The following is a 19,386-nucleotide window of genomic DNA, read 5'->3' as shown; positions in this document are numbered from 1 at the left end:
TGGGCCCTCCCTGGTGGCACAATGGGTTAAAGCACAGCACTACGAATCTAAAGCCACTTCAGCATGAGTTCGATCCCTGCCTCGGGGGTGACCACGTGGAGCTGCAGACCTCTCCTGACCCGTCCACTGCTCCCCTCAGCAGTGTACTCCATAGATCTGCCTGTTCCATTCCCCACTCTGTCTCTGGTGAATCCTTTCACCACCCCTGCACCTCTGATGCATAAACAAATAAATCTTTTTTAAAAGTTCTCTCCATGTATCTATCTATATCCAATCTAGCTAGCTATATACAAACATAGATGCATAAATATATATGTACATACATATACTTACATGTGTGCTTGTGTGGATGGAAAGGAGAGAGACAGAGACACAGAGATCCCATTAGTTCTGTTTCTCTGGCAACCTGACTAATCCAATACAGTTTCCATGAGTCTGAAAAATGTTTATTTCATGGGTAGATGTATGCCTCTTGCCCATAAAGGTTTGAGATTAGCGTAATTGAAGGTCTGTGAAGAGCAGTTACATAGCTTACTAAAATTTCAAAAAGAAACAACATTTTGAAACAGTCACCACAAGGGACAGTCTCATACTAATTTCACTTATATATCATGGCAAAATCCACCATGTTCTTCTGCTTCCTTTTGGCTTCAGGCGTTGCTGTATGTTAGTCAACCAGCCTTATAAAGCTGCATATGTTGCCAGCGTTCAAAGAAATGAAAAATAAAAATACATTGACATTCAAGTCTTATCAGCAGATAATTTTCTGGGCTTTTGACAGCTAGAGCTTGATATTTCAGGAGAAGCCATACCTTCTAAATCTTCATGCTATAGTCCCAGTTTTAAAATGTGTTGCACTCAAGTTGGCATTCAACCCCCAAGGAGGTGATCTGATCACTGGGAAGAAATAAATTGTGACTAAGCAGACATCTGCTCTACCTGATTTGGGTTCTGGAGATTCTGGGTAACTGACGATCATTTTATTCTCTGACTGGATTCCAGATTAAAAAAAAATTTTTTTTTTTTTTGCATCAAAGGATGTTGAAGAGATAAAAGGGAGAAACAACATAATCCTAAAGTTAGTCCTGTCTCCTACAGAAGTGCTGATATGAGTGTTAGGTGATGTCTAAGATGCTGTCAAAGAGCACAGTTCAACATGTGAGCACGTGGTGACAGGCTGCTGGACAGAGAGAAGCAGAAGGGACAGTGAAGGAGTTTCCAGGTGAGAACAGGGCTGCTTGGTCTCCTCACACTCTCCCAAGATCCTCTTTGAAATGACAATTGCTTGTTCTGCAAAAGTTCCTCTTCTACTTACTGACCACAAATAGTCGCTGACCGACCAGAAGAAAGGTCCTGAGGCCACTCTAATCTATGTACTACACACTGATCAATACCACGGGAGTCATGCCCCCACCCATAAACATGTAACTCAATCAGCCCTGTGAAGGTGGGGGCAGAATTTGCCCCCGAAAGCCTGCTGTGAACAGCAGAAAATGTGGGTGATTTCATTATCTGAGATTGCTTTGTCATATTTCTGCTGAACCAAAGGATAACTGAAATGAGCATTAATAATTCAGCACCACGGCCAGGGCTGCACAACCTTGAGCCCTGCTGCTCCCAGTCTTGGGGTTTCCACAGGTTTGCTCTGGAAATGGGCTTGTCCCCTGTGACTCAGAGAAGCCCCAGAGGAAAGTTTTGTCTCATCCCCTAATTAAGTCAAATCTGAGGGGTTTTATGTACCTCAAAGAAGGTGGAATCTTTGCAGAACTGAAGTCCATCTCCAGTGCCTGCAGGTGTACAGACCTCCTAGGCTGCATCTGGGAACTCAGGGGCTCCCTCCCCAGAATTTGCTTCATCCATTGGATGCTCTTTCCTTCAGAAGAAGCCATGATTTTCTTTTGACACAAGGACATCTAGGGTGGATCTTTTTGTTTCTTAAGATTTATTTATTTATGCATGCAGAACTGGGGAACAGGTCAGAGGTACAGGGGCAGTGAGAGGTCTCACCAGAGACAGAGTAGGAAGCAGAATAGGCAGTTAGACAAAGTACATTGCTGGAAGCGCAAGGGATTAAGACACAGCACTATGAAGCTATTCATAGCCACTGCAGCATGAGTTCAATCCCCGGCCAGGGAGGGGACCCACATGGTGTGACAGACCCCTCCTGCCTCACCCACTACTCCCCTCAGCAGTATATTTCAGTCGATCTGCCTGTTCTGCTTCCTACTCTGTCTCTGGTGAATCCTCTCACCCAGCCCCCCACATACACCTCTATTTATGCGTACAAGAACTGGGCCTGAACCCCAGCTCTTGTATGCATAAAAAAGCAAATATTTTTTTAAAGCATCTGTTAACCCACCTTGAGGCAGACCATTGCATTCTGTTAGCACGTGGCTCCTTCCTCCCCTTTCAGGGGCAGGACTGGATGAATCTGCCCAGTTAACCCTGCCCTCCAGGGCCAGGCCTCAGACATCCACAGCCCAAACCACAAAGGCCATGAGATGACCTTAGCATGGCAGGAACAAGCCCAAGGCCAAGCCGGGAGGCCATAGCAAGGCTGTCATCCTCAGAAGTGTCCAGGCTGCTGTGGTGGCACGTGTCCAGGGTGACCAGTGAGCACTTAACAGCTGCAGTCTTGTTCAACGGATGGCTACCAAGAGCCACCAGCACACCAGGTCCAGGAATGGATGAAACAAAGGCTCTAACTCCAGCACCTGCTACCAGGTGGGGCCATGACTTCCGTTGCCATCTTTCAGGGGCAGGATGAGAAATCAGGGCTTGGGCATAGCCTGAGGATGGACTTTCTTGCTTCTGCTCCCTACTTTCTCCTCCTTGAGCTTCCCCAACCTCTGTCCTCAGGCTCCAATTTTGCTTCTTAGCTCCATTTTACAGGCTTGGTTTTTGATTCCTCGTCAAATTCTCGTCCATTTAGTGCTCACCGAAATCCCTTGGGAAGTATCCCGCCTCCCGTGGTCTTGTCTCACAGATGAGGAAACTGAGACTTGCAAAGGAGAAATGATAAGGGTGAGTGGCAGATCTGGACGAGGTCCTGGCTTCTCTTGAAACCCAGGGCAAAAGAAGAGAGGCATCTGGAAAGGGCAGCAACCCTGGGACTCAAGCCTGTTCTAATGTCTGTACAAAAGCTACAGCTTTGAGACAAAGAGGTCTCCGTTCTCTTGTTAGGGGCATTTCAGGAGAGAGTGAATCCAGCCTCCATACTCTCGAATACTTACTGAACACTTACTGGTAACCTAGGTCCTCCAGAGGGTCCTAAGGGATTCAGATGCAACCTTTATAACTACCACCATTTGAATATAGGACTCAGCCTCATTTTGCAACAAGGAAGCTGATGCTGAGGGGCTGTCTCACTCAGTTAACAAAGGAGCGGCGTGACCCACACAAAGACTGTGATGCCCAAGCCAGACTCCCGATTGCTCTGTTGCACTTGCTTCTTCAGAAATGACAAATTAATACAGAGAGATTCCATGAACTTGAGAGACGTGAGACTCTTTTGGAGGAAAGAATATCTCGAAAACCAGTTCCAGAAGGCCCCACGATCTCTCCCTGTTAAGATTCTGTGGTTCCACTATGGTGACAGCACATGGGTGAAGTGGGGGTGGGACATTCATGGGACATTACAACTGAGACGAAAAAATGCACAAAATGAAGGATGTAAAAATAAATATATATGTATATATATTTAAATTTTTTAAAAGATACAAATTTGTAAAATAAAAGCAGAAGTAGAAAAATCTTAATAATTCAAAAAAATGATTCCTGGCTCCCCCAGTCCACACACCTCCATTCCCCCAATGTCTTTGCTTAAGGGGAACCCTCTCCCCCAAGACCAGCACCCACCTTGCCAATCGTACAAGTTCTTTGCTGTTGCGCTACAATCCCCACGAGTGTCGTCACCTGAAAAACACACATTTATGATCTCACAGTCTCTGGGGAGGGGGGGGAAAGAAATCCAGGCACAGCTTAGCTGGACCCTCTGCTTTGGGGTGTCTCACAAGGATGCAATCAAGGAGCCAGCCAGGGGTGGGGCCCCGCCCACAAGTTCACCTAGGAAGGATTAGGTGAGCATTGGCAGGATCCAGGCCCTGGTGGGTTAGTGAGCAGAGAGCTTCTGTCTCCTGTTGGCTGCTCTCCAGAGGCTGACCTCAGGTCACTGCTACCTACGCTTCTCCAACATGTCTTCTTAGCTCATCAGAAGTGTGCACACTGAGAAAGCAATAGACAGCTAGTAAATGGGGTTCCAATAATCCAATCTGATCATAGAGAACTTCCCCTCAACATTGAAGTCTTTTTTTGGTGAGAAGCAAGTTACTCCAGGACACAGGACTACACAAGGCTTAAAAACCAGGAGACAGGCCCCGTTAAACTCTGACTCTCAGGTAAGTCATTGCTACACTAGTATGAACTAGTTTATTAGTTCTTTACCACAAAATGGTTAGGTGATCAAGGGGAATTATGGCAAAGGTGGGGAGGAAGGACAATTTTGGAATCTGGTGGGCAAACCATGAAACGCCAACAAGCCAAATATAGGCTTTCTGGAGACTTCCATCCCTATGTGTAGACTGAAGGAAGCAGAGAAAACCAGACTAGTCCCTGTGGCTTTCTCCATCATCCCTGTGCTGTGGCTTCAACACTAAGCCATGAATTGAATATGGTGGTAAGACCAACACGAGACTTACACTGTCCCTTTGTGCCAGTCACCTTGTGGCCCCCTGACCCCCACCCCATGATCTAAAGGACATCCAACTCTTTTATCTCATACATATTATCTCCAGAGCCTGTGCCACAAATACTGAGCTGTTCCCTGGGTCTGCTATGGAGCTCCCAGGCCCAAAACTATGGAATTAGCCCCGTCACTTGCATTTGGACATTGCTGCTCCTTGCATTTTCAAAGCCACAGCAGTATCCCTGGAGAGGCTATTTAAAGGAACACTTACTTTATTAAAAGACCTCTGGCAGAGACCCGTCATTATCCAAGATTGGCTTAACAAAGGTTTAATAAAGACAACAATGAGAAGATATTAACTCATTTGGCTCATGTTTAAGAACCTGACAAATCTGAACAGTAGAGCTTTTTTCAGCATCAGTGCAGGATCAAATCTGTTTTCATTGGAAATTGGCTAATGTGCTGACGACCCAAAAATCTTAAAGCCAAGAAGACATTGAGCCTGTCTAAATGCGTGAGTCACCTCCCACCCACAATGCTCACCACCACCCAAGCCAGACCCTTCAGAGAACGAGACACGTTGCTCACAGAGCTCGGAGTCTGTTTCATTCCCCTTACATAGCAACTTACCATTCTCGTCCATTTATTTTAAGCAAATTATTCAGCCAAGTTGACAAGCATGAAAAAAACATGACCTACCCTGGGCTTTTCAAAAGAGATTTTCTCCTAAATATGATTCATTGCACTCTGATCTCTCACTGTATTTTTATCAAATGTTCCATGCCAGTTTTTAAAAGGACACTGTCAACTCTGCTGGTTATGGTTGATTTCTTTGACTCTATTGTCAGACGAATACCTTATCAACCTGCAACAGAAAATTCCACCTTCCAGGTGATCTGGGAGGCACCCAAAAGAACCTCTGGAGAAAGACCTTAAAGACGTTCAATCACACATGCTTGCCAGCCCACATTCCAGTGCAAGGCTACCAACAAGTAAAAGGACGTATATTGTCCTTGACCTCATGATTACATTCAAGAGGGAGAGACAGACTTTAAACAAAGAAAGAATTAGATGAATAAAATAGGGTGGAACATTGTGAAGTTCTATGAATAAAACAAAACTGGGGGGGCCCTCCCTGGTGGCGCAGTGGTTAAAGCACAGCACTGAGAAACTAAAGCCACTTCTGCATGAGTTCGATTTCCGCCTGCCCCGGAGGTGACCACATGGCGTGGCAGACCTCTCCTGGCCCGCCCGCTGCTCCCCTCAGCAGTGTACTTCATGGATCTGTCTGTTCTGCTCCCCACTCTGTCTCTGGTGAAGCCTCTCACCACCCCTGAGCCTCTGGCCTGTATCCCAGTTCTGTATGTACAAATAAATAAATCTTTAAAAAAAAAAAAAAACTGGGCAGAATGGCTAGGGAGGCTGGATCAGGGATACAGAAAATCCACCAGGGGAAGCACTATTCAGTGGAGTTCTGAATGAAGAGGGGTGAGTCAGACAGTTCAGTGGAGAACAGTAGGATTCCACCTGCCTTATTGTGAACGTCATGAACCAGGTCAAGTTGTTGCCATTATAGATGGTATGACAGGAAGACTAGCTCTTCCGCTAGCCACAGAAGAGAGGAAAGATCTTGCAGGAAGGACCCTAGGTGTGTGAGCTGTGTCCTCTGCACAAAACATCAGGGATATTAGGAGCGGAAACTCTGTCTTATTATTTCATTCCCAGAATCTAGCTCAGAGTTTGGCACAAAGGAGGTCGTACAATTACTAGAGTAACCATACATTATGGTTATAATATAGTCATTTAAGTAAGAAAATAAAAGGTCAATAGGATTGAAAGGGATTAGAAGAATGGAACTAGTTGTTCAAAGTACACAGATGACTAGTCCCCAGTAGACATGGCCCACAGGGCATGCCAACACTTACCTCTTGCTAACAACTGTTAACCACCATTCTAAGCACTGAGTACTATGGTAAACCATTTAAATGGATTACTTCTTTTAATCCTCCCAAAACTTTTTGAGAGCAGTATTATTTCCTTGCTATACACAAAGCTATTGAATCACAGTGATCCATTACACCAATCCACTTCACTTGTAGTTGGGTGAGAGAAGAATGGTAAATAATTCTCAGATGTGGCACATCCATGCCACTTCCCTTGACCATGACTCCCTCACACTAACGCAGGAGGCTTGCAGGAAGTTGCCTTTAATGGCTTCTTGGATTCACAGCCCTAAGTTTCCTTGCACTTCATTTATTTATCCACTAGTCAAATATATTTACTGAGCACCTACTATGTTCCAGGAACTGCCGTGGAGATGTCTCAATAAACAAAACAGATAAAAGATTCCAGAACTGCTGGTCTCCTTCCCCTACCAAACTGTGATCCTTAGCATTCAGAACAGGAAGGAAACAGCAGAGACTGGCAAAAGCTAGTCTGTGTCTGTCTTCCGCTCACCCCCGCACCTGTGGCCCAGGGCCACTAACACACAGACATTCTTTCCACCAGCAGCACTTGGCAGGTGAACACAAAGAAGTGAGGTCACAGCTAGGGCTGTCTTTGTCCACAGGTGGGAAGTCTCAGTGGTCAGTCTTGGTGGCCAGACTTTGTAGCTGGCTTTAGGGACAATTCAGGTTCAAAGTTCCCCCTCCCAGTTCCAGCACCAACCACAGTTTCCTTTAGCTTCCTCCTCCAGCCTCTTGCCTTCTAGGTCATCAGTGAGTGTTTCCTCTTCCAACTAGTGCCTTCTCTGCTTTGTTGTCAGGGGCATCTCCCAACTTTCTTTTGGAATGTAATGGCAAGAAAACAAGGGTTTCTTCTTGTATAGGCAGAGGAAGAAAAGTGTATCTATCCAAGATAACATCAGCTCCCTTGGAGAGAAAGATGGAAAACACTGGACAGCGACAAGATGGCAGCAGTCTTCTCCTAGGGCGTGTCTCTAGTTCAGGTGTGAGGTGTCATCACAGAGAGCAGGGGCATCCCTTGCTTTCCACTGGGGCAAAAATCAGTGTGGGGGCCCTCCCTGGTGGCCAACAGGTTAAAGCACAGCACTATGAAGTTACACAGTCACTGCAACACAAGTTCGATCCCTGGCCAGGGAGCTGACCCACATGGCATAGCAGACCTCACCTGATCCGCCCACTGCTCCCCTCAGCAGTGTATTTCAGTACATCTGCCTGTTCTGCTCCCTGCTGTCTCTGGTGAATCCTCTCATACCCCGCACCTCTGGCCTGTACCCCAGTTCTGTATGTATAAATAAATAAATCTTAAAAAAAAAAAAACAGCATCCATTCTCCTCATACTGATCAATAGTTTGCACCCCCATCAGTTTTCATACCCTGTCAAGTCCTTGGGTCTTAAACTTCCAACAATTCACACATCCTGTAGTTTGAAGTACCTGACCTAGGAACTGCCACAATCACCAGCTAGCTCGGACCACTTTGGTTTTTTGTGTATGTGTGTGTGTGTTTAGGGATTTATTTTTAATGTATTTCTTTCACATCATTGTGTAGCCCCCATGAAATTCCCACCAGCAGTTCACCCGTGAACCATTACCATAGTCCCTAGTGTTCTTCTCTCCCCTGTTTTGTAACTCAGACCACTTTGGATGAGTCATTAAGTCCTTCAGGGCCCTGATTCTCTATCCACAAAATAGGAATAGTCATATTCATCTGGTACAAATTCTTTAAAATATGTGCAAATCTCCTTGCACAGTAGTTGCCACATTGGAAGCTGGTGGTTCCCAACCCTGCGTGCTCACTGGAATCACCTGGGGAGCTTTTAAAAAATCGATCTTCAGGCTCGAACTCAGACCCATGAAATTGGAACCACTGGTTGGGAGAGCCTGGGTATCAGTACTGTTTAAGACTCCCTAGGCAATTCTAATTTGCAGCAAGGAAAGACAGGTACTTCACTAGATAAATGGTAGCTATTATGGTTGTTGCTGCTACTGTTTTTAATCCACATTGTCCAGATGAAAACCCAAAGGTATGAGTCCTCTAAGAAAAAACTTGCTTATATCTGAAAATGATGGTGGCTTTCTGATTTCAGCCAAACCCGGATCATCTTTCAGAGGGAACAAAATGACCCTCAGAAGTCCATAGCCTGTAGCACAGTGTCTTAGGTAAGAGGCACCTACTTGGAAATTACAGGGCTAATTGGCAAATTGGCTCTTCATAAGAGCAAAGTAATCTGAATTAAGCGCTGGGAGTTAGTGGCAGAGGCCCGAGGCTGGGCACCACACATCTAATCACCTGGGAAGTGCGTGTACTCCTGGGGGTCCATTTGGGGAATTTGACTGCCCAAGTCACCGCTGCTTGACCTGGAGTCTTGGGAGTGTGAACCTTTGCGCCCGCCAGACCTAGCAGGCAAATGTGAGTGGATCCCGGGAAACAAAACGGTCTCAGGTCCCCATTTGTGGTCATTTGGAAATAAGCTGCCTGTTTCGTGACATCACTGCCTTGTGGTGGGATTTATGGCAATCGTGGCTTCAAAGGCAATTAAAAAAAAAAACAAGAAGGAAATAAAAATCTCCTATCCCCATGTCCCTGTACCTCTGAGTAGAATTGGAGCTTCATTATTTCATTAGCTCATCTCATTCCCTGATGGCAACTGGGTTCATGAGCATTTGATTTAAGCTGCAATTAAAAGCCCCAATCACAGAAATACATTTTCAGAAGATAATTGGGTGCATCATGCCAGCTTGTTGGCCTGTTAGCTGGCTCTAATTGTTGGCCAGCAAATTAAAAGCAAGTGCAAATAAGTAGTTCATCGAAAGACACATCAAAAAGAAGGAAGTCCATATGCCCACTGATCAGAGGCACTGCCCTCTGGCCCGACCATACCACGCCTTTGCTCAGGACTCCAATCCCATCACTCTGGTCAAAAGACAGAAAAAGCATTTCCACCGTGTTGCATTCATTGGGAAACAGGATGGATCGCTATTCGGCCTTTGGCTAAGAAAATAAGAAGGAGCGCTCTTGAGACAATGGTTTGCGATCTTGCTCTTCCCTTCTATACCCTACTTCTTTCTTATTTCCTGGCAGCGAGAGCCCCCAAACAAGTGGTAAGTTCTTTGTCATCTTTCTCCTCACCAGAAGTCCGGAGTATTAGCTTGAGCTAATATTTTGTTATCTTATTTTCCCCAGAGGGATGATAGAGATATCAACAGAACAAGTCGCCTCTTTAGGTTATGAGGTAACCTTCCAGTGGGGGAGAGAGGGTGGGGAAGACCTTGAGCAGTAGAGAAACTTTAAGCATTGGGGGAGCATTATAATGTACCAAAAGAAGATAACTGATCTTTGCAATTCTAGCAAATTCCATTCTGGTTTAGTAAAGCTGCTCTCTCCCTGTTCTCCTCAGCCTATGTAAGTTAGGAGTTATGGCATATCCTACAGGTTTTGCAAGTACCCTTTGCCCCACCCCCTTTGCCCCCATCCCAAACCACTGTCTTAGCATTGTGACTGACTCTGGTCGATGAATATCAGGGGTCATGACACATCTGAACAGAAACCACAGTTTAATCGTATGAATCAACTCAGTTTCCTGCTCACTCTTCTCTGCCTCAACATCGGTCTTTTCAGGGCCTTGGCAAATGCTCGCAAAAAGGTAAAGCGCAGCACTCGAAGCTGGCTGAGGCCTCTTCAGTGTGAGTTCGATCCCCACCCCGGAGGTGACCCACATGGCGTGGCAGACCTCTCCTGACCCTCCCGCTGCTCCCCTCAGCCGTGTACTTCGTTGATCTGCCTGTTCTGCTCCCCACTCTGTCTCTGGTGAATCCTCTCACCGCCCCTGTGCCCCAGTTCTGCATGTATAAACAAATAAATCTTTTTTAACACATGTAGGAGCTGCAGCCTACAGCCTACGTGGGAAGATACGAAACAAGAGCCAGGCAGAACCACAGCGGCAGCCACGCCAAAGCCAAGAGCATGTCAGGGAGGAGCATAGGCGCCTTCTGGGAGTCCAGGGGGAGAAAGAGGCCACCTCCCTGCGGGGCAAAAACTGAATTGGGAAAGATGGAAATGCAGCCCTCTATGCCACCACAAAGGTAAAAAGTAAGGCCCTGGTGTACCAGAAAACCAGCCTGCCACAGAGAGGCCTGGCCTGGCGATGCTGGAGGAGATGAAACCAAACAGCACAGGGAGCATTTCCGGCCGGTACATTACTGTTGCAAGCGCTCATAGCTCAGGCCCTCTTTGCCTTGGGCTTTTTGTCTGTCCCTTGCAACGGAAAGAATTCCTGCTGAAACAGATTCCGAACCTGGGTTCTTATCCTCTCAGGCCTTCCCCCATTGACCCTTGGGGGGAGGAAGATCAAGAGGTACCAGGGCAGCTGCAGTGCCATTACTCACACGGAAACCCAGGGGCTGACATGGTGTGAGGATTGACGCCATGTTGGAGACAGCTGACCCGCAGTCAAGAATGTCTTCCAGAAGACTCAGCTGGGGAAGAGACTTCTACAAGGCCAAAGGGGCTCGATATTTCACGGGCAGCCTCAGAGCTACAAACTGAAGCCTTCTCAGTCCAAGTCATCAATCACCCTAGCAACTCACACCGGTCCATAAAGACTCAGCTCGGCGATGCTAGACTTTTATTTCTGAAAGCATCAATGACAATTTGATTTAGATGATTAATTTCTTCACCGATAGTCATCTTTTTCTGATTTAAGTCAGAAACTAAATAATACAAACTGACTAAAATGTCATTGCAGAATCAATAAAACATCCTCAACAGATCATTATAGCATTAATGCACTTATTCTCTGGTGGCTGCATCAATCATAGTTAATGGGGGTAAGTTGAAACAATTTTAATTAAAGGCATTTAGGTTCTGTTGCCCAGAGTCATAGGATACAGAACCTGAGTCCTATGAGCACAGGGATGCTGGGTTTTCTATCCAGCGTGCTAGGGGTCTTTAGAAGTGCCTTTTGGATCAGATAGCAAGTAGTGGGAGAGCGCTAAATGTGAGAAGCTCTGAAATGTCTAGTCTTCTTTCAAACAGATCATCTCTGAATGTGAGTTTATTTGAAAAATGGTCTAGGCTACAATAGGAAGGGAAGGAAGAAGGGAACAATGAAAGAACAGCAAGAAAAGAGAATGTGTTTTGAACCACTGATCTCAACCAACCTCATCTTTCTTTCCACTGGGGAGACCAGCTGGGAAAGTGGAGGTGATTCGCCCAGCGTCACCTCGGGGCACTGCAACAAGCACCTGCTGAGTCTCACCCCCAAGTCAGTGTGTTGCCCATTGCATAGGTCTCCCACACTTTAGGTTTTAGCAAAAGGGATTTATTTCATGGTACCAGGAGAATGTGAGGCAGTCTGTCCCAAACACCATCAGAACCACCCCTGCGCCTCCCTTGGTTTCTACTCTAACACACATCACATGCCCTGCGCTTCCCCTCGTCCAGATTCCAGCCAAAACGTTTCAGTTAAGATCTTTGCCAGGTGATTAGAGCCCATGCCCAATAGTGCTCAGCAGGGGAAACTCCACCCTGAGTTTGTGACTGAGTTTGCTCTTAGCTGTGATTTCACTCATCTGCATACTGTGTACTGTGTGTGAAACACTGTACCGGACACTTAAAAAATGCCAGAAAAATTGGGACAGTAGCCATATTACTGATCATCTGGGAAGAAGACACAATCAATAGACCAAGTATCACAAGGTGGGACTCAACAGGGGCTTCTCACCTGTCAGATGATAATCTCTCAGGGCAGGCACAGCAGCCATCACTCACTAAGTAGCTCTAGGCCTTCCCTGACACTAAACCCAGAGTCAAAACTCAGCAACTACTTGCTGGAAACTTAAAAAGAACGGTAATAGGTCCTCCCTGGTGGCCCAACGGGCTAATGCCAGCCCAATGCTGCAGCCACTTCAGCAGAAGTTCGATCCCTGGCCAGGGAGATGACCCACTTGGCCCAGCAGACCTCTCCTCTCTCACCTGTTGCTCCCCTCAGCAGTGTACTTCATCAGTCTGCCTGTTCTGCTCCCCACTCTGTTCTGGGGAATCCTCTCACCCCCTGCACCTCTGGCCTGTACCCCAGTTCTGTATGCATAAATGAATAAATCTTTTTTAAAAAAGCAATAATAAGTGTTGATATTTACCATATACAAAATGCCACTAGAAATTAACATACAGTAATATGTTCAATCTTTATCACAACCATGAAGTATTTGTATTATTATACTTCATTTCCCAGCTAAGGCACAAAGGGTTAAGAAAATTTTTTCAGGGTCACACAGCCAATAGATGGAGCTGGTTGTTTTTTTTTTTCCTATAAATTTTTTTTACATTATAAATATATATTTTTACATTCTTCTTCACTTTGTACATTTTTTCATCTTGATTGTAACCCCCATGGACTTCCCACCACCACTTAACCCATGTGCCATCACCATAGTCCCATGTGCTCTTCCCACCCCGGTTTTGAACTTGTTCCCCTCTCCTCCTCTGTAGAATGTCTCTGATTTATAGTTGATGTTCTTTTTTTACTTTATTACAACTGCTATGTTTTTTTTTCCCCCTGATCCCTTACACTCCTGCTATGAGTAAAACCCTCCGATATTTTTCTTTTTCTTTCTAGCTTATTTCACTAAGCATGATCTTTTCCAGCTCTGTCCATGTTTCTGCAAATGACATGCATTTATCTTTTTTGATTGCTGAGTAATATTCCATTGTGTATATGTACCACATCTTCCTGATCCAGTCATCTATTTTGAAGCATTTGGGTTGATTCCACATTTTCCCTACTGTAAATAGGGCAGCAATAAACTTAGTGGTGCAGGTATCCTTTTGAACGATTGTTTCTGTGTCCTTTGGGTAGATACTACGGAGTGCAATTGCTGGATCATATAGAAGCTCCATCTTTAGCAGTTTGAGAAACCTCCACACAGCTTTCCATAGTGGATGCACCAGTTTGCACTCCCACCAGCAGTGTAGGGGAGTTCCTTTTTCACCACAACCTCACCAACATTTATTATTGCTTGTTTTTTTAACATGTGCCATTCTCACTGGGTGAGGTGGTATCTCATTGTGGTTTTGATTTGCATCTCCCTTAATTCAAGTGATGCTGAACATTTTTTTATATGCCTTTTGGACATCTGCATTTCCTCTTTGGAGAAGTGTCTTTGCAGCTCTTCTGCCTATTTTTTGATGGGGTTGTCCACGTCATATTTGTTGAGTTTTGTCAGCTCTTTGTATTTATTTGTGATCAGTCCTTTATCATTCGTATTATGTGCGAATTTTTTCTCCTGTTTGTGTGTGTTGTGTAATGTCTCTTTTGCTGTACAGAAGCTCTTCAATTTGATGTAGTCCCAGCTGTTTCTCCTTTCTTTCACTATCTTTGCTTGTTTGATTCTAAGTCATTCCAAATATTTCAGCCTTAGCCATATCCTTAATAGCTCCAAAATGTCATGGTAGGTCAGAGGATGAAGACATAATTTCTAGAAAGAGGTCAGGGAAAACTTCCTGGAAGAGGTGGAAATTGACCTATGCTTTCAAAAATGGATGGCGTCTTTGATTGATAGGAACTTTAAGTAGATGGAAAGGGGTATCCAAGGGAAAAGGAGTACATCAAGGCATGGTGGGGAGAGACAATGGATATATTTGAAAGACAAGTTCAATTTGGAAGGAGAAATTAAAGGAAACACAAGGAAATGTGGCCAGAAAGAAGGATCAGGGTCAGGAGTAAGGAAGCAACCAAGAGTCACTAGACATGACACAGTCAGAGGTCACTTTGGACAGGGTTTCTGATGGGGCAATCAGGGGTCAGGAGGTGGGGGTAAGGTGACAGAGAAAGGTGACAAACATAGGGCCAAGTTCAGGCCTCCTTGATAAATGAATCAGATCTGATTCAGGGCCCAGGTCCTGGACACTGCCATTACTCAAGTAAGTAGCCTGGTCAGTGTCACGCCTATTGACCCAATCTGATGCTCTTAAATGAATAGTGACCTTAGATTCAGCTGTAATAACAACACATCTGTGGCTGGAATCCTGTCATTGTGCAGAAAACAGTTTCTAGGTTGAAATACTCATGAATCCAGATGCTGATTTTATTGACAAAACCTCAGGCCCAAAGTACCCACATTTTGCAGGTTCAGATATAAACATGCACTTAGACTAACTGGGTACTTTGGAAATCACCTCAGTTGAAAACCCATAAATTCTTTAAATTCCTATCTTCTATTAGAAAAATTTCACAGCCTAGATTTTGCAAATGCATTGAGACTATATATACTGTGGTGGGGGCGGGGGAACCTATGATCTTATACAAAGGTGTCATTGTCAATTGATGTTAAAACATTTAGTACTTATGCCTATTATTTCTGGAATAATTTCCAGAATCCAAGACTGCAGCTGGCATCCTGATCACCACATGGAATGCGTTGTCCTTGACTTTAGGCTATGCTCCTTGATGCCAAGGTTCTGGCAGTGATGACTTGAGTCCAACACGTGCAGGACTGGGAAAAGGGTGTAGGAATAAGCAAATAGAGCTAAGGGCAGAGCCGCACAGATAACCAGCTTCAGGCTGATGGGAGAAACTCGTGAAAGTAAGGATGTCAATTGCAGTAGACTTCTCTCTCTGCACTTCTAGACTTGACCTAATTCCCTTCTGCTGATTGCATGTAGTTTTTGATTCTACTTCCTCCTTGTGTTGATAACCTTTGCAATGTGACTTTACAGTTTTCCCATCAAAGGATGAGGTCTGTTTCTTCACCTCTTCAATGTGGGCTGACTGGCAGCCCCAGCGGACCTAAGAGGAAGCAAGCAAGGCATCTAAGTTTCAAAACTTAAGACCCTCACTCTCAGGCTATTGCCATGGCAGTGTCAATATCTGAGCATGGGAATCTCCTCAAAATCTGTGCCTCGTGAGTGCCTTGCTTCCCTTTCCCCAGTCCCAGAACTTCTGGAGACTTGCTCGGGCCAGTAGAGTATGTCAGATGTGGCATTGTGCCAGTTCTGAGCCTTGGCGTCCACTTGGAACCTACCATTGTCCCGACAGCAGCCTGGGCTGGCCTGCTGAACAATGAGAGGTCATGTGGTGGAGAGACACACTGTTCCAGTCAAGGTCCTCCTCAGCGCCCAGCTGGCCCACCAGCTGACCAGACCCACCACACGCTCAGCTGAGACGAGCCCGCCAAGCCTAGTCAGGGGAGTTGCCAAGAGGCCACAGCCGTGTGTGAAATAACAACGTGATTGTTTTCAGATGTTGTGGAGTGGTTTGTTTTTCAGTAGTAGGTAACTAATATACTATCTTAACTTTTGTTTCACTACACCATAAATGCTTTCTTCTCCTAAGAGGCTTGTTCAAAATTAATAAGCATATGACTGTAGATTCAGTGGTATCTATTGAGATCAGATTAGAAGACACTCAAGTTTCCAGGATGCAAAGTGAAACGATTTCTTTTACTTTTAGCTCTCCGAGTAATTTTGGGCCAATCTCTTTCCATCTAATCTCTTTTCATCTCTGGGACTTGAGACCGTCTTCTTAAAAATGAGTAGTTTGGGCCCCCCCCCTGGTGGCGCAGGGGGTTAAAGCACAACACTAAGAAGCTACAGCCACTTCTGAATGAGTTCGATCCCCGCCTGCTCCGGAGGTGACCCACATGGCGTGGCAGACCTCTCCTGACCCACCCGCTGCTCCCCTCAGCAGTGTACTTCGTCAGTTGGCCTGTTCTGCTCCCCACTCTGTCTCTGGTGAATCCTCTCACCGGCCCTGCACCTCTGTCCTGTACCCCAGTTCTGTATGCACAAATAAATAAATCTTTAAAAAAATATTACCTGCTCAAAAACACAGGCTCTAGATCTTAAGCGCTCACTGCCCTCATTCAGCAGACTGAATTAAAAATAGTTCTTTGCATATGGAAATCACTTCACAGCTTACAAAATGCTTTCACAACCTTAATTTCATTTGATCCTCAAAACAGCCCTGTGATGAGAAAACTGAGGTCCAGACAGGCTAGGTGATAAGTCTAAGGGCATGCAGAAAGGAAGAGAAAGCTGGGACCTACACAGAGGTCTTCTCACTAAGATATTGTCCTCTTTCCACCATGCAAAACTGCCTTTTCTAATCTCCCCCCACACACGGCCACTGCCTGCCCCACCTCCGCACCCCCAGGCCACCTCCTGCACTGCCCAGGGCCAGGCAAGTCAGGGGAACACTCTGTCAGCTTCCCATAACTTGGGTGCAACCACCACGCCACCACTCGCCAAGCCCGAGCTGCCAGACCACTCAGCGGTGTGGGGCTCACCAATTCCATTCCACACAGGAAAGCCCTGCGGCGCAATGGTATGGACATACCTTCTGAGTCCAGCAGACTTAGCCTAAGCTTTGGCTGTGCCACTTCCTGATAGATAATGTGGGCAAGTGACTTCATCTCTTTGGCTCTCGACTTCTTTTCTGTAAATGGGAATGACAATAGGACTCTCTACATTTATTTGCAAAGAATAAAGCAGGACTTTCATCAGTAAAGTAGAAAACATAAAGGAGTTTAATACAGTACCCGAAACAGCAAATTCAGCAGTGTAAGCATTCGCTCAATAATAGCGACAACGCTTGACACTGAGCCAAATAAGCAGGCAAGCTGGGAGCTTAAGGGGTCCCAACCATCTCTTCACTGGGGTGCGGCCACTCTCTCAGGGTCTTTATGGTGTGGGAAGAGGGCACACACCCAGCCAGCATCCCTGGCACCAGCGTCAGCACTCATGAGAGCACTATATCAACACTGGATTTATCGCATAGAGGATGCAGAAAATACACTGGGAGAGCAGGCATAGGCTGTATAATCAGGTGTGTGATTAGTCATGCTAATGGCATTTATTATTCTACAAGTAGGACTAATTTACAATAATCTAATTGTCAACAAACAACTATTCAGGAAGAAGCCAGCTGTTGGATTTTTGAATAAAGGCTCTTGACTTACTATTTCCAGCTTGTGTCATTCTGGAGAGGAAGATGGGGCTTGAGTCTCATGTGTCTACACCTACATTTGTGCAGCAACTCGGGGGTTTCCAGAGCACCTCCATACCCAGAGCCTTAGAGGACAGCCGGAGTGGATTCCACAAAAAGCAGTTTTAAACCCGATTTACAGTAACACATCGAGATCAGAGATAGGGTTTGGACAGGTCTCAAACCCAGATTTTCTAATTCCCGATGTTATATCCTGTCTAAGCTAGTGGTGTTCATTCCATGGTGTATATCAGGCGCACCTGGGACACCTTATAAGGAAATAAGAAATAACTGGGTTCCAGTTTTATTGTGATTCAGTAATCTGGGACAAGATACAAGACTCCGACCCAGGAAGATGCTTCAAGTTGATAGACGCTGTCTTGCAGGACACGGCGGGACAGTCCAGCCTCACAGGCAAACTTGACTCCATCCTCCATCCAGCTGTGTGACTTGGGTCAAGTTTTGTCATCTCTTTGGGCCTCCGTTTCCTCATCCACAAATGAGATGATCTCTGCATCATGAGAAAATACCACGGAGGAGAAACTAAAAGAGAAAAACGGAAATGAGGAACGAAACCCTAGTAACAGAAAATAAATGTTAGTTTCCCATTCCCTTGGACAGCAGCTATCTGACACAAGAACCCGAGGATGTATACATACTTCTTTTGTTTCCAGTTGCTGTTCTCTGGCTTCCAAATTTATTGCAAAGGTTTTCGATGTAATGCTTAAAAAGCAAAAATTAAAAAAAGAAATGCAAAACAATCTGCTCCCCGAGAACAGAGTGCTTGGCTCTCCTGCCAAAAGACCCGCCACAGCGAGCCAGAGGGTCTCTCCATCCCCAACCCCCGCATGAGGCCCCCGCTGCCCCCACTGTCCTTCAGGCCCAGACTCCTCCCCAAACCAGGAGGAGAGTTCCAGCACTGTTTTCATTTTTGCTGTCTGAGAAAAACAAAAGGGTCAAATAAAAGGCATCCTCCCTCTGCTGGGGAGTACCAGGAAGAGAAAACCTGTGGTTCCCTTGTAGCTGAGATAAACGATGAAAGACATTCCAAATCTCTGATTCCTGGGGTTCAAGAAAGGCGCTTCTGATGTCTCTCACCTTGATCTAACTTACTGAGGTGCAGCCAGCCTGGGCCTGAGGGCCCCCACCCTGGCTGGCGGCCCAGGCGCCCCTGTGGGTGACAGTGGTGGTGGCAGACAGGAGCAAAGGTGGTAACAGCTCACAACAAGACCTTGGCGGCAATGGCTGTGCCCACATAAGGGGGGAGGCCGCGGGGGGGGCTTCTCCCCCTTTTCGAGCTAAGCAGTCTGACTTCTAGGCTCAGTTCTCTGCTCTCTGCATCCTTGACTGGACCAGTTCTCTGGACGGAGACTCACCGAGAGAATCCACATGCCCAGGCATTCACGACTCAGCCCTCTGCTGCCCTCCCCTCTCAGGTCACAAAGCAGCACTCATAGATCTTAGGTGTTCTCAAGTTGGCTCTGGAGGGAAAGGATCTGGCCTCCGCCAGCCTGGGAAATGCTTCAGCTGTCAAAGCGGGAAGCTTAATGAGCTGGTGATGAAGAGGAAAATGTCCCATCTCTTTAAACCCAGGCTTAATCCTGGCTGCTTAATTGTACCCAGCTGTTCCGCGACTCCCTCACAGACTGGTTTCAACTGTCCAGTGAAAAAGCCTGACTGGCTGGCCATACAGGCAAGGCACGGGAATGGCCAATTACTGGTCAGATTAGAGCCAAAATGCAACACAGAGCTGTCTC

Source organism: Condylura cristata, unplaced genomic scaffold (genome assembly GCF_000260355.1).
Source record: "Condylura cristata isolate star-nosed mole 26May11 unplaced genomic scaffold, ConCri1.0 scaffold00028, whole genome shotgun sequence".
Lineage (NCBI taxonomy): Eukaryota > Metazoa > Chordata > Mammalia > Eulipotyphla > Talpidae > Condylura > Condylura cristata.
The sequence above is the reverse complement of the archived record's forward strand: the minus strand, read 5'-3'. Positions refer to the sequence as shown.